We start from the raw sequence: 15,687 nt of genomic DNA, 5'->3' as shown, positions 1-15,687 counted from the left end.
AAATGATATTCAGTGTTGCTTATGGATTTGTGCAGTCCTTGACATGCATCACTTTGCTGATTGGTGCTGCTGCCCAAATTGTGATTGGGAAAAGGCATAAAAATTAATTCTCTGTGATATTTTAAAATATTCTGAAGACACTTGCCAGCATCTAATTTTCTGTTCATTGTACTGATTCCGCCTTTGCCTTTTACCAGAGATGAAAATGTCAACTAACCTTGGCCTCAATACCTCCTTGTGCAATTGGATCCTCTATTTCCTCCCCTGCAGATGCCAGTCAGTTCGGTTCCTCTGCAATTTCCATGAACACAGGTGCATCACAAGCCTGTGTGCTTAGCCCCCTGCTCTATTCACTTTATATTTATGACTGAGTGGCTAAGCACAGCTCCAATACCATATTCAAGTTTGCTGGTGATACAACGGTTGCAGGCAGAATCATATAGGAGGGAGGTTGAATGGTACCACAACAACAAACTCTTACTCAAGGTCAGCAGTTCCAAAAAACTAATTATTGACTTTAGGAGGAGGAAGTTGGAGGTCCATGAGCCAGATCTCATGGGGGGATCAGAGGTGGAGAGCATCAGCAACTTTAAACTCCTCAGTGCTATTATTTTGGAGGACCTGTCCTGGGCCCAGCACATAAATGCAATTACAAAGGAAGTATAGCAGCACCTCTTCTTCCTTAGGGGTTTGTGAAGATTCAGCATGACATCTAAAACATAGACAGACCTCCACAGATGAGCAGTGGAGAGTATATTGACTGGTTGCACCATAGCCTGGTATGGAGACACCAATGCCCTTGAACAGAAAAACCTACGAAAGGTAATGGATATGGCCCTCCCCACCATCGAGCAGCATCCATCATCAGGGACCCCCAACCCCCACACCACCCAGGTCATGCTCTCTTCTCATGCTGCCATCAGGAAGAAGGTACAGGAGCTTCAGGCACCAAGCTCAGGAAAAGTTATTACCCCTCAACCATCAGGCTCTTGAACCAAAGGGAAAAATTTCACTTCCTCCATCACTGAACTGTTCTCACAACCTATGGACCCACTTGCAAGGATTCTTCATCTCACGTTCTTGATATTTATTGATTATTATTATTTATTATTATCATTATTTCATTTGTTTTGTAATTGCAGTGTTTGCTGATTTTGCACACTGCTTGTCCACCCTGCTGGTATGGGTTCTCTTTATTGAGTATATCCACAAAAAAATTAATCTCAGGATTATATATGGTGACATATATGTACTTTGATAATGAATTTACTTTGAACTTTGCTGGGGAATTGGTGCTTCCTTTTAAAATAATTACGTAATTTTTATTTAAATATACATTATTCTAAAAATGAATCAATCTCTACACAAACTATAAACAAAAAATGAAAGGATTCTCTAAGTTCCTGTCACAATTATATCCATCCATCCTCATGCTAAAGCACACCACAATTTGTGGAATGGTGGGCAGGCATTTTGTTGCTGAGTTCCAGTAGAAATTTCCAGTAGAAATTAGCAAATGGCATGGAAATAATTCCAAACGATGTTTTAAAATGTTTTGAAGACTGTTGCCAACATCCAGTTTCCTCTACGTTGTGCATATGCAACCTCTTATCCAGTGATGTAAATATCCTTGATTGGTGAGTCTATTTTTTGCTATATTTCTGCTCTTTGCCCACAGAAATATACAATGCATTGTCCCACCTTTGTGATGTATGAAAGTACACTTGCAATATATTTTCCAGGAATGGATCCTCTTTGCTCCCAGACAGCTAGCTGCATAGAACAGTTTAATGTGGCACTAATGAGATTTTCAGCCTAACATATTTTTTCCCTTGTGTTGTGCAAACATATTTCCAGGCCAGTGTTTTGTGTTTGTGGAAGCAAGGCAGTGTTGAAGACCCTGTAGGGGGCAAGAGAATTTTTATGCTCCTATTATTGTCAATGCAATATTATTGTCATTGTCGTGTTTCATAATGAGCTTGGAGGTATTCAAGGTAAGAAAGTCAAGGACTACCTTAAGTAAAATACTACACCTTCGTTCCTCAGAGCCTCTGCTTAAAGTCTGAAGGTAAAGGTAGAGAAGGATCTGAGGTGACCACAGGAAACAGGGATCAATGATTCTAATTGGACTGTTTCATTCAGTGTAGTAAAGACTGATTTGTGGAGATTTCACTATAATAATCAACACCAAAGTAAAGGTGGACAAATAATCCTTATCTTTAATTGATACTTCTTTGCTCTACTAGGATTGAGTATAAATCTTCCAGGAAGTACTCCACAATAATGCTCACCCTGGTCTGTCCCAATCCAATGGACTTACATTTGGAATAGTATTGGCTTGGATTATTTTTCCAGAGGAGAGTGATAATTTGGTCCGAGGACTGCCGGATGTCTTTGGTTACATAGAAGACACTTTGGTGTCTGGAAAGACACAATAGAAACACAAGCCATTGTCAGACTTCAAAGTTATGCTTCAACAATTCCAAGAAACAGGAGCATCACTGAGGAAAGAAGTATGTTGATTATAATCTAAGTGCTGATGGACTCTATACAGTTGAAGATTATGTTAAAGGAGTATTGGATACACATAGTCCAAGTAACTTAAAGGCTGGCTAAGACTTTTCAACTAGGATGGGTATTTCTTGCCACCTTAAGTAGAGTGTTAGGAACTGTATGCTAATTATGGACACCTGACAGAATCGGATTCAGAATCAGGTTTATTACAACAGACACATGCTCTGAAATGCAAAACATAAAAGCTACTATAAAAATAAATAAATAGTGTAAAAAAGGAATAGCGAGGTGGTATTCAAGGACTGTTCAGAAATCTGATTGCAAAGTAGATGAATTTGTTCCCAAGGTGCCTTTACTCCCCTGTATCAGACAATTCATAGCACCACTGAACCTCAGTGAATTGGATAGCAGCTTCTGGAAAATTCACATGAAGAGATAAAGGTAAATCCAGAAATGGTATTTAAAGTAACCTGATCATCCACAGGCATCTTGGTGATAGACTCAGCTTTGATACCAAGTAAGAGAACAAATTTCTTGACTAGCTCCTCTTTAAATCAAAGTTATGGATTGTACATTTGCGTGTTTGAATTTTTAACAATGTGGTACATTATTACATAATAAACAAATCCTCTGACACTTAATTTTCCATTTAGGGAATTTTGTTCCTTCAGAATTTAATTAGGGTTGTATATTTTAGCTTTCTATTTTTCCTTCTTTCTTAGTTTCAAGTTCAAATTTATCATCATGGACATCCATACATGGTGTATAAATGTCACAAAATTTAACCATTTAAGGCAGCAGTGGAATACATTGAAAACAGAAATTACAGAAACTTGATTTAGCATATTGCTTAATTCAATTTTTCTGTAGAAATTTCTTATTTAGATTCCTGCAAAGTAATATTCTCTAATTACTACTTTTTTGTGTATAAGTATATCACAATGAAGCTTCTTCAGTCGATTTAGTTAAGCAGAGTATTGGCTTTCCTATTCACTTATGTGGAGTGGATATTATGTTGGATCAAATTTTTAATGAATACAAATCTCTCCTAAGCTGGCAAAAATTTTATGGACTGTTGGTTCTTTGCTTCTGATTGCAAAATCCAAACATTATCATTTCCATCTGAATGTTGGCAGATAGATAACAGACCCTTCCATGTTGAAAAAACCATGAGGCTTCATTGATACAATAGCATATTTCAGCGCAGAGTAAGGATTGAACCTGGGATCATCAGGATCTGGATGGTTCAGTTTTGTACTATCAGGGCATCATGGGATTCCAAAGGATTTATTCATTTTCTGTTAAATAAAACAGCTGTTAATATGATTGAGATTCCTGCTGAGCACAAACAGATCATCAGATTCTAATGCCTGTGTACCATCTGCATCATGGTTATTTCCATAAGCCAGACTTTGACTTTACCCGCTGTTAATTTATTGTCATTGATACATTGTATGAGGATTACTTACCAGGCACTACTGAAATCCAGTTTTGTTGTGGATTACCACCCAGATGGCAGTGTTGAAAGATGCACTGCATACACTGGCTCATTGCAGCCTGTTTGCTAAATATTGTAATCAAAACACACAAAATGCTGGAGGAATTCAGCAAGTCAGGCAGCAAATAAAGAGTTGACCTTTCAGTCTGAGACTCCTCACCAATCCTGAGTTCCTGCAGCATTTCAAAGTTCAAAGTAAGTTTTTTATCGAAGTATGTATATTTTACCATATACTGCCACTACCTTGCGATTCATTTCCTTATAGGTTTTTACGTGAAAGAAATACAATAGAACTTTATGAAAAAATCATACATAAGCAAAGACTGACAAAAGCCAATGTGCAAAAGAAGACCAGCTGTGCAAATAGAAATAATACTGAGAACATGAATTGTAGAATCCTTGAAAGTACAAGTGAGTGTTAGTTCAAAGTTCAAAGTCAATTTTATTATCAGAGTACATTTGTGTCACCACATACAGCCCCGATATTCTTTTTCCTGCAGATATACTCAGCAAATCTATAAAATAGTAAGCAGGATCAATGAAAGAGCAAATAACACACTAGGCAAATGGAAATATAAATAAATAGCAATAAATAACGAGAGCATGGAATGACAAGATAAAGAGTCCTTCAAGTGAAATTACTGGTTGTGGGAACATCTCAATAGATGAGTGTAGTTATTTTCTTTTGTTCAAGAGCCTGATGGAGTGTTGCAGAATTTGTTCAGAGTTGTGTGAATGAGTTTATCTACACCATTGATCCAGATTTCCAGCATCTGCAGAATCTCTTGTGTCTCCTTTGTGCTGAATACTCATGTTTGCTGGATTATTATACAATAAAATGCCAACTGTTTTCTCCATACTTATCATTACTTAGTATTGACAATGATTATTTAATCTCCCCATTTCCTAAATTACATCGGTAATTTATGTACTAAATGTACTTATAAAGTACTAAATGTAGAATGCACATGTCTACCCTAAGGCTGTGGAAGGGGTTAAGTAAATGTCATTTTTTTTTATCAAAAGAAACCTCACAATAAAATTACTTACAAGAATAAACCCACTCTTTTTCTTTCCCACGTTTTCTCTCTCTGTTGAGGCTTAGGCAAACAATGTCATATATTTTAGCAATGTTGGAAGTTCTCACCTTGTCACTTAAATCATCTGTATCAATCAGTCTTTAGTCTGTCACTGCAATGCTATACTTAAATATTGTAGCAACACATGCTGAGGCGCTTCCCAGGAATGTAATGAAACAATGAAGACAGAGGACGATTTTAGGACATTATCAAAGGTTGTGAAAAAGGCTGTTAGTGATAACATCAAAGAAAACAAAGCAATATTTCACTAAACAAAACTGTCTTTGACACCTTCACCAGTGTCATCAACTCCGAAGAACTCCCATTCACTACCACCAAACTCATAGTTCCCTTACCTCACACTGCTCACGTCTATCTCCCACACAAGATCCACAAACCTGATTGTCTGGGCAGGCCCATTGTCTCTACCATCTCCTGCTCCACTGAACTTGTGTCTTCATACCTTGTCTCCGTTCTATCCCGCTTGGTTCAGACCCTTCTCATCTATATCCGCCACACTTCTCATACTCTCAATCTCCTCACTAGCTTTCAATTCCCTGGCCCTGACTGACTCATTTACACCATGGATGCCCAGTCCCTAGACACTTTTATCCCCCATCAAGAAGGCCTTAAAGCTCTCCACTTCTTTCTCAATAAAAGAACCAATTAATTCCTCTCCACCACCACCCCACTCCATCTGGCAGAACTGGTCCTTATCCTCAACAATTTTTCCTTTGGCTCATTAAAGCATAAGACCTTAAGACATAGGAGCAGAATTAAGCCATTCAGCCCATCATGTGTGCTCTACCATTCCATCATGGCTGATCCCGGATCCTACTCAACCCCATATACCTGCTTTCTTGCCATATTCTTTGATGCCCTGACTGATTAGGAAACTATCAATTTCCACCTCAAATATATCTGCGGCCTCCACCACAGTTTCTGGCAGAATATTCCACAGATTTACTACTCTCTGCCTAGAAGGATTCCTCCTTACCTCTGTGAACTTCCTCTGGACTCTCTCCAATGACAACACACCCTTTCTGATATATGGGGCCAAAAACTGTTGACAATACTCCAAATGCAGCCTAACTAGTGTCTTATAAAGCCTCAGCAATATCTCCTTGCTTTTGTATTCTATTCCCCTTGAAATAAATGCCAACATTGCATTTGCCTTCTTTACCACCAACTCAACCTTAAATTAACCTTATGGGCATCCTAAGTCCCTCTGCACCTCTGATGTTTGAACCTTCTCTCCATTTAGATAATGGTCTCCAGACTCGAGGGGTAGCCATGGGCACCCACAGGCCCCCAGCTATGCCTGCCTTTTCATTGGCCATGGAGAAAAGTCCATGATCCAAGCTTTCACCAGTAATGGTTCCCAACTTTTCCCCCACTACAATAACGACTGCATTGGTACTGCTTCATGCACCCATGCTGAGCTCATCAATTACATCAACTTTGCCTCTAACTTCCACTCAGCCCTTAAATTCACTTGGTCCTTTTCTGACACCACCCTCTCATTTCTCACTCTCTCTGTCTCCATCTCCGGAGACAAGCTGTGGACCGACATCTTTTACAAACCTACAGATTCCCACTGTTATCTTGACTGTACCTCTTCCCATCCTGTCGCCTGTAAAAATGCTGTTTCCTTTCCTCAGTCTCTGCCGCATCTGTTCCCAGGATGCAGCTTTACTTTCCAGGACATCGGAGATGCTCTCCTTCAAAGAACGGGCCTTCCCTTTCTCACCCGCACCCGCATATCCTCCATTTCCTGAATGTCTGCGTTCATCCCCCTTCCCTCCTACTTAACAGTGATAGCTCCTCTTGTCCTTACCAACAATCGCCCATGACCCTCCACATCCAACACAGCATTCTCCGCAAACTCTGCCATCTCCATAGGGATCCTACCACCAAAATATCTCTACCTCCCCCCTCTGCACTCTGCAGGGGTTGCTCTCCCCTTCATTGCCTTGTACATTTGTCCCTCCCCACTAATCTCTTTCCTGGCACTTATTCCTGCAACTGGCCAAAGTGCTACACCTACCCATTCACCTCCTCCGTCACCTCCATTCAGGGCCCCAAGTAGTCCTTCCGGGTGAGGCAATAATTCACCAGCGAATCTGTTAGGTTTGCCTGTTGTGTCCGGTGGTCCCTTTGTGGCCTTCTCTGCATTAGTGAGACGCATCATAAATTGAGGGACCACTTCATTGGGCACCTCTGCCAAAAACGGAGCCTCCCAGTGTCCAAACATTACAATTCTGATTCCCATTCGGGCATGGTGAGGCCACCCTCAGGGTGGAGGAGCAACATGTTATAATACATCTTTGTAGCTTCCAATCTGATGGCATGAATATTGATTTCTCCTTCTGATAAAAAATATCCCCCCCCCTTCTATTCACTACTCCGACCTCTTACATCTTCTCACCTGCCTATCACCTCCCCCTGGCCCCCCTTCTCTTTCTCCTATGATCCACCCTCTTCTCTTAACACATTCCTTCCTCTCCTGCTCTTTGCCTTTCTCACCCAGCTGGCTTCACCTATCATCTTCTAGCTCTCCTCCTTCCCTTCCCCGAACCTTTTCATTCTGTTGTCTTCCTCTTTCCTTTCCAGTCCTGAAGAAGGCTCTTGCCCGGAAACATCAACTCTTTACTCATTTCCATAGACCTGCTGAGTTCCTCTAGCATTTTGTGTGTGTCCTTTGAAAGGAGAGCTTCAAACATGGAGCAGGCTTGTGTGCAAATATAATTGTTGAAACACCCATCAGGATCATTTGCAGCTACAATCTAACTGATGAACCTTTTGTAAAGCTCACCAGTTCTGGAGGAACTCAGCAGGTCAGGCAGCATCTATGGAGAGGAATTAATGGTTGACTGAAATGTCAAACTGAAATGGTCAAGATCCCTCGTTTGGTCTTGGCCTAAAACATCGACTATTTATTCCTACTCTAAATATTTGCCTGAGCCATTGAATTTTACCAGCAGTTTTGGCACCTTACTCTAGATTTCCAGCATGTGCAGAATCTCTTGTGTTTATGCTGAATCTTTTATTTTATGACATCATGAGCATTCGGTCAGATATTCTGTGAAATTATACATTTCTTTAGATGGACATCATTTTATAAGAGTAAGTATTTTCATTGTTGAAAGAGTTTTGTGAGACTGATAAATCTTTCTTTCAATAGGCAACAGTGGATCATGGTTTAACATGAGAAAATGGAACAGTTAAGGTTGACAAGTAATTGACTAGTCTGGTTAGTCAGTTTCTGTTTCCATCATGAGTGAAAAGGGAAAAAAGGATGGAGTCAAACAAGTCAAGCTAGTTTATTTTGGTGTGTCCTTAATGATAGGAATGTCTTGAATTATTAGATCTCATCAATTTAATGACAAATGTATATTACAGATCTTTGGGAATTTTCAAGTATTCGACAAGTTCACCACAGGCAAGTAGGACAAGTATTTTCCTAGAGACATAAATTAAAATCCATCCTGGCAGCTGGAGGACATAAATTTAAGTTAATAAAAAATTATAAGGATCTTCTATCACATATGATGCAATTAATATTAATGGGTTTCTGTAAAATCACCGCCTGCTTTTCTTTTGTGTCTCCAAGGGAAGGAGAATTTCTACAGCCTGGATGAAGCCCAATGCAAACAGTAGAAACAACACATCAAATTCCTCCTGGGTAGTCTGCTACACAATGGCATGGACACTGAGTTCTCCAATTTCACGTAAGCCCTATTTTCTCCCCCCTTTTCCTGCCAAATTCTTTTCCAGTCCTCCCTTTTTGCCCTATTTTCCTTTTACCCCTCTGCTGCACCGCATCCATATACATACCCCCCCCCCCCCCAGCTGCATCCACCTACTACACCCACGGTTCACCCACAGGTTTCAACAACCCTCCCATCCCTATGGTTCTGGTTATAAACGTAGTATCATTCACTCTTCCCTAATCATACCCATTTTCATTGTCCTTTGCTTATCAGAACCCTGCACTGCTAGCAGCCCTTTGTGTTCCTGCTCATCTCCCTCCCACAACTGTCACGCATCTCCGTGCTTCCTATCCCCCAACCATTCCTCCATCTGTTTGTCTTTCCCTTTTCCTATTTTCCTCTCTTAATTTGTTTGCCTCATCTATCATTCACCTGGCACTGATTCTTGTCTCTAATCTTGCTCCCAACCCTTAGCTGGCACCTCCTATTTGTCATATTCTACCCCTTACACCTCACAGGAGTCTCAGGACCCACACCACCAGGTTCAGGAACAGTTACTACAACGTCAACCATCAGGCTCTTGAACTAGACAGGATAACTTCACTCAACTTCACTTGCCCCATCACTGATCTATTTCAGAACCTATGGATTCACTTTCAAGGACTCTTCATATCAAGTTCTTGACACTTATTGCTTATTTATTATTATTAGTTTCTTTTTTTATTTGTACAGTTTGTTGTACAAATTGTTGCATATTGGTTGTTTGCCTGTTCCGCTGGGTTGGTCTTTCATTGATTCTAACCTGTTATGTTTCTTGATTTACTGTACATGCCCGCAAGAAAATGGATCTCAGGGTTATATATGATGCCATATATGTGCTATGATAATAAATTTACTTTGAACTTTTGAACTCCAGCTCACCATCACCTCAGCTGTCTTTCTCGCCATTCCCCTTCTCTTACGCGGGCCATATTCCTTCTCCACTCTCAGTCTCAATTCAGGGTTTTGACCCAAAATGTCATAAATAACTCTCCTCCCACAGATGCAGCGTGGCCTGCTGAGTTCCTCTGGAAGATTATGCATTGCTCCAGATTCCAGCATTTGCAGTCTCTCGTGTCTCCAAGGAGAGGAGCTTTCTGTGCTTACTGAGTGTGGACCACATTTGAAATCGGACTTGAGCAATATGATCGGCTCTTAACTAACTTCTGCAATGACCTATCAAGACACCAGAAGGAATGTTCACAATATACAGGAGTGTGATTGTAATGATGAAATGTGGACCAACATGCAACCTACTGAAGGAACTCAGTGGGTTGAAGAACATAAGTGGGGAGTGGGTGGTGACGAGGGGGGGAAGAATTGTTGATGTTTTGAGTTAAAACCCTGCATCAGGACTGGCCACAGGCAGCAGGTAGAAGTTCTGATGCAGGATTTAAACCTTTTGTGTCAACAGTTCATTTCTATGGGCATAATACATGTATTTTAACCTGAAACCTTACTTTCTGTGAATGAACGTACAGCCGAAATGTTCTCTGCTTCTTAGTGTCTCTTCATATGACTGGAGAAATTATAAGTGAAGAAATACCCTGAAGGCAGTTTGAGGTAATTTTCTTCCACAAAGGAATTTCAATGGTGATTACATTTTAATTCCTTCACATCAAACAATGGGATTATTCATTAACACTGTGAATCTTTTCAGGGCTTGCAGTTTTGTTTTCACTGAATGAGAGATTGGAAGTCCCACATGCAAAATCAGGGAGCCAGACAATTCATGCACTGCTGTTCCGATCACCAATACCCACAAAACCTGATGTCAAGTTGTGAACTGTTGTGTCTATAATGGATACATTTTAATATATAGAACATAGAATAGTACAGCACATTACAGGCCCTTCGGCCCACAATGTTGCACTGACCCTCAAACCCTGCCTCCCATATAACCCCCCACCTTAAATTCCACCATATGCTTATTATAGTAGGCAGCCATTGATCCCAGAGGATCATGGGTTTACACCCTGGTGGACTGGGTCCTCTTCAGGACACAAGCCTGGGCGGGAAGATTTGAAGAACTGGCTGTTGCCCATGCAGCGGGTTTCCCCCTCTGATGTAGTCCAAGGGAAGGGCGAGTGCTGATACTGCTTGGCACCAGTGTCGTCACAGAGGCTGCCGGAGTGAAGCTGTAAACAACATCAAATTGCCTTAGGGACCTCAGCTCCGGATTTCTTCCTCGAGGTTTACTCCCGAAACCTTTCGCATGGGTGGGTATGGGCGCAAGGCAGCAGATTTTAAAACCAAGAGTATTCCTTCTTCTAGGTGGGTTACCATCCAAGGCTGACATGCTCCGCTTGGCCGAAATGTTTAGGCAAATAGGCAAATTTAAAGCTGTTGTGAAAAATATATTTGTATAGTCACTTTAAGATAGCAAAGGTTTTCAAAGGTTTTCATAGAAACTATATTGTACAAAATTTGACTTTGAACTCTTCTAGGAGATAGCAGGATAGGTGGCAAGTCCACAGTTCGGTCAAAGAGAATGGTTTTAGGGAAAGAACTGTGGTAGAGAGGCAGAGATATATTTTAAAGGGAATTCCAGAGCTTTGCATTTCGGAATGGCCTTTGGGGAATTGAAAAGAGTGGTGATGAAGAGGACAAGGTGGAAGAGTGTCGATGAATAGAGTAATGCAACTAATTACCATGCATAATGTCAGACTGTAGTTCATTGACCAGCTACTGCACTGACAGCGCAGAATTCCACACTTCCACATATGTGAGCAAAATACCCAATGGATAAGGGTCAATGCTTTTGCATACTTTTCCCCAGACTATGTACCAACATTGAACAGCAGAGGGCTATGATTTGCAGAACCATAAAAATGCCAGGCAGTACTTTAGTTCTGGAGACATGGAGCTACTAAGGATGTTGCATGTCTGAAATGGCATTACTTGAAAATAAGGATCCCAAAATCTGCCTTGTGTGAAATCCACGTCATGTGACATTCATGGAAGACTACATTCAGGGAAGCTTTTTATCACAGTGATGTTGGTCAGGTTGAAATGTGCGTGACAACGTTCCAGTGTTTACTAACTCGCATCAAAGGTTACCAACCTAGACACAACCTGCTTATTTATTTCAGTGAGAAAAAGCTCACTTTAACTTTATAGAAATATTATGCTTAAAAGAAAATCTGTTTAGAAATCTCAGGTTAAAATGCAAAATGTTACATTTTGGGGATATTACAGTCAGTAATTTCTAAAATTCCATTTATATTATAAAAAGCACGTATTGGTTATTGATCACGTAGCAACAACACAGAAATATTCAGCCAGAAGTTCAGCATCTGCCTCTATCCAGGGAGAGAAGTATGAATTGTAAACAAGTTTTGGAATAAATATAAATATGAAGGGATATAATTTTAGACACTATGATGTACAGTGTACCATCAGTACAAATGGATGTATTAATATTGAATGCCAGGCAAATAATCGACTTACTGCAATTCATATTGACCAATTCTGCACAATCATCTCTCATCATTGTTTTCCAATAGTTTCTAAAGTCTGTTTACCAAAAGGCAGCATATGATAGCAAGTTAAAGCTAGTCTAAATGGAGGCGAATGAGTAATTATCTTGCAAATCCAGTGTGGTTACAGTGCTACTAAACATGCCAGCAATTGCTTTTATGCACAAAATTTATAATTAACTATCCTCCACTTATTACAGAGTTCTGGAGAAATTAACCCACTTCCATCACTGAGGTTGCTGTTGACTTTGCTTTCAAATATACTTGGCAATAAATTAGACTTTACCCTTCTTTGTTTCATTAAACTGCGCTGTATTTAAAATCAACACTCCCTAGCAAAAAAAAAATCCAAAATACATTAGAAAGAGCATCAGATAAAAAAAACAACAAAAATAATCTGTGAACGCTGGATCTCTGGAAACAGAAACAGATAATGCTGGAAACACTCAACAGGTGGGAAAACATCTGGGGACATAGAAACAGAGTTAATATTTCAAGCTGGAGATGTTGTTCAGAAACATGCTGAAATGGGATCTTTGTGGTTCTCTATGAATTAAATGTTTTACAAGTTCACTTTTGATAAGCTCACGTATCTGAGAAGATTATCATCCTAAAATTACACTTCACATGGTATTCAGAGATGGGGAATATACAACACCAAGGCAGTTATGAACAGACAAAGGCTACATAAGAATGGGAGATCTCTAAGATTTGTTGGAGCAGACATGGATATTCACATCATTGAAGTAATTCTCAAGACCTGTATCAGAATCAGAATCAGGTTTATTATCGCTGGCATGTGTCAGGAAATTTGTTGGGTCCTTGGAGACCCGCCAAGGTCACGACAGGAAGAGCCTGGTAGAAAGTGGCTGCAAATATCTCCTCCAGTTTGAGAATCACCATGCAAGTGAATAATGTAAAATAAGCTTCATGTTTTCACAAGGTATGTCAAAGAGAATTGCCTGCCCTGTAAGGGTTATGGTAAATCAGTTCAGTAACTAGATCATGGATTTATGCTTGCTGTTGTGATCAGTGCAAGTGATCTTCCAAAAGAGATATATAATCTGGGTTGTTCTGTCTGGTAACTGTTGTACTGAGATATTATCAAGGATTGAAGTGTGGAGAGGCTCACATTGTCTACAACCTTGCCCGGTATTTTAAAAAGCTGCCTCCTTATCTGGGATCTGTTATGGCCCATGTGGTCAACACCCCCACCCCCAACCTTCCACTGCTGAACAGAGAGGTGAGTGTAGTGGCATTGAACTGAGTCCTTCCCCTACTAACTGTACTTCCCTGTTGTTGATGTTTGACAGATTTGTTTCGTGTCCTTCAAGCTCTGGATTTCCTTCCTGCATTTCCTCTCGCACCTGCTACTGTATTTTGTGATGGTATTGGATTTGATGACCACTAGGTTCTAAACTTGATTGAAAACCTTAAGCCCTAAAGGATAAAAATAGCCAGGAGTAGTGTCACTAAAGGGAGATTATACAGTAACTACCCAGTCTTAAAAGACTAGTTCACCACTATGTTTATTTTCCACGGTGAGTTTTGCTGTCAATGGCCACTATTTGAGTGGTGTGTCCCCTCTCCTGACCAATGAGAATATAATTCCAGCTAACTAATAGTTTAAAACAGTTCATTTATTTTCAGTGATACACATTTAAATCTGAACAGCATTATTAAAACAGGTTTAAAACTCACAGAAGATCTCTGTCTTAAACATTTCCAAATTACAAACCTTTTCCAAAACACAAATCATTTCTAAAACAAAAAGCATTTATAAAACACAAAAGATTTCCAAATAATAGGTACAACTTCTATAACTAAAAAGTAAACAAATTGTCCATTGTGTTTCTTCCATAGCTTTTTGATGTTCTTTACCCCATTCTCTATATGCTTGAAATTCTCTCTACATTTATTGTTTCTCTACCACTTCGATAACTTCACATGCATATGATGTTTCCTCAGATACCTCTTTAACACAAAAGGTCTAAAAGCACCTTGGAGACACAGATCTCAGCTAAATGCTGTAAAGGTAACTTCCTTAAGTACTTAAAACTCCCAACATTAATAGATCAGTTATTGATATGCTAAATTATATTATCCATCTGGTCTGAAATCTTCCATGAACCAAACAACTTACAGCCAGCTTTTCTTGTTGAAAAAAGGCCAAATTAAACAACCCATTGTCTTAATCTGACTCCTTGAGCAGCTATAAACCAAGTGTTATGAGCTAGTCTCTGCTTCTACAATGTCTCCTATATACAGAGCTTGTTTGCAAAGCTGTGTTTTTTAAACTTGAAACCGATTACTGCTTTCTATTTCCATTTTATGAATTGAGTGATTCCCAATTACAAGCAGAAGCTAAACCACTGTTCATTAGAAATTTACTAACAATTGTTTGTGATCTTACAAGTGTCAGCTTCTGTGTTTAGAAAGTGAGCTTTACAAAAACATTAAGCGACCCACTGACCAAGAAGTGAATTTCCATCACAATTTGGCTTGCTGCATTTTGCAGTGCACATGATAACCAGCCTTGCATACCTTTTGCACATGTATTAGATGGCACCCCTAGCTGAATAACGGCTTTTATTGCAATCATTTTGTAATTTGTGGGGCTCTCATTCTGTTTTAAGAGAGAGTCTCCAAATTTTACTTTATCTAACTTTAAGATAACTCTATAGTTACAAAAAAACAGGATGTCACAAGCCAAAAAAGTAAAGGGCATATCTTCCCTCAGTGTGAATCCATCCATCTGATTAGAGCTGGCCAATGCACATACCTGACATCACACATCATCCCCAATCAGATTCCATCTTCCTCAGTCCTTTACCTTTTCCACCTATCACCTCCCAGCTTCTCACTTCATCCCCCGCGCACCTACCTTCCCCCTCATCTGGCTTCAGCTATCATCTTCTAGCTTGTACTCTTTCCCCTCTCCCACCACCTTATTCTGGCTTCATCTCCCTTCCTTTCCATTAGTAATGAAGGGTCTCGGCCTGAAATATTGCCTGCTTATTCCTTCAGATACTGCATGACCTGCAGAGTTCTTTCAGCATTCTCTGTTTCACTTAACATTAAAATTTCTCTGTGGATAGGTCCTAGGTGCATAGTATTAACTATCTGAACTTTGATGGAGAGTCAGTAAAAATAGTCTGGGTTATTAAGAGGAGCCTGAGTGCAGTGAATGGCAATTTGCTCTCATGGGACGCCAACAATACTGGCAATTTCCACCTTGAACTCAGTTGCTTTTAACTCTTCAACAAGTACAGTATATGCCTGTCAATCTACAGCTGTGAAGAGCAGCCATTAGCGGGGTACCTGCAATGGCAGCTTGGCAAGGTTCTATAGGGAAGTTGAAATTC

General features: G+C 40.0%; 1 long non-coding RNA gene across 2 annotated transcripts in view; it reads left to right on the top strand.

Annotated features, from left to right (window-relative positions):
* The window catches only part of LOC140734719 (uncharacterized), a 41,664-nt gene extending 31,403 nt beyond the window's left edge, over window positions 1–10,261 (top strand). For both annotated transcript variants that reach the window (XR_012100594.1, XR_012100593.1), the window contains exons 2-3: window positions 8,705–8,822; window positions 9,847–10,261. This is a non-coding gene — a long non-coding RNA (uncharacterized lncRNA). The remainder of the gene's footprint in view (window positions 1–8,704; window positions 8,823–9,846) is intronic.
* The last annotated feature ends 5,426 nt before the right edge of the window (window positions 10,262–15,687 follow it).

This window comes from Hemitrygon akajei, chromosome 10 (assembly GCF_048418815.1).
Source record: "Hemitrygon akajei chromosome 10, sHemAka1.3, whole genome shotgun sequence".
NCBI classification, from domain to species: domain Eukaryota; kingdom Metazoa; phylum Chordata; class Chondrichthyes; order Myliobatiformes; family Dasyatidae; genus Hemitrygon; species Hemitrygon akajei.
The sequence above is the reverse complement of the archived record's forward strand: the minus strand, read 5'-3'. Positions and strand labels throughout refer to the sequence as shown.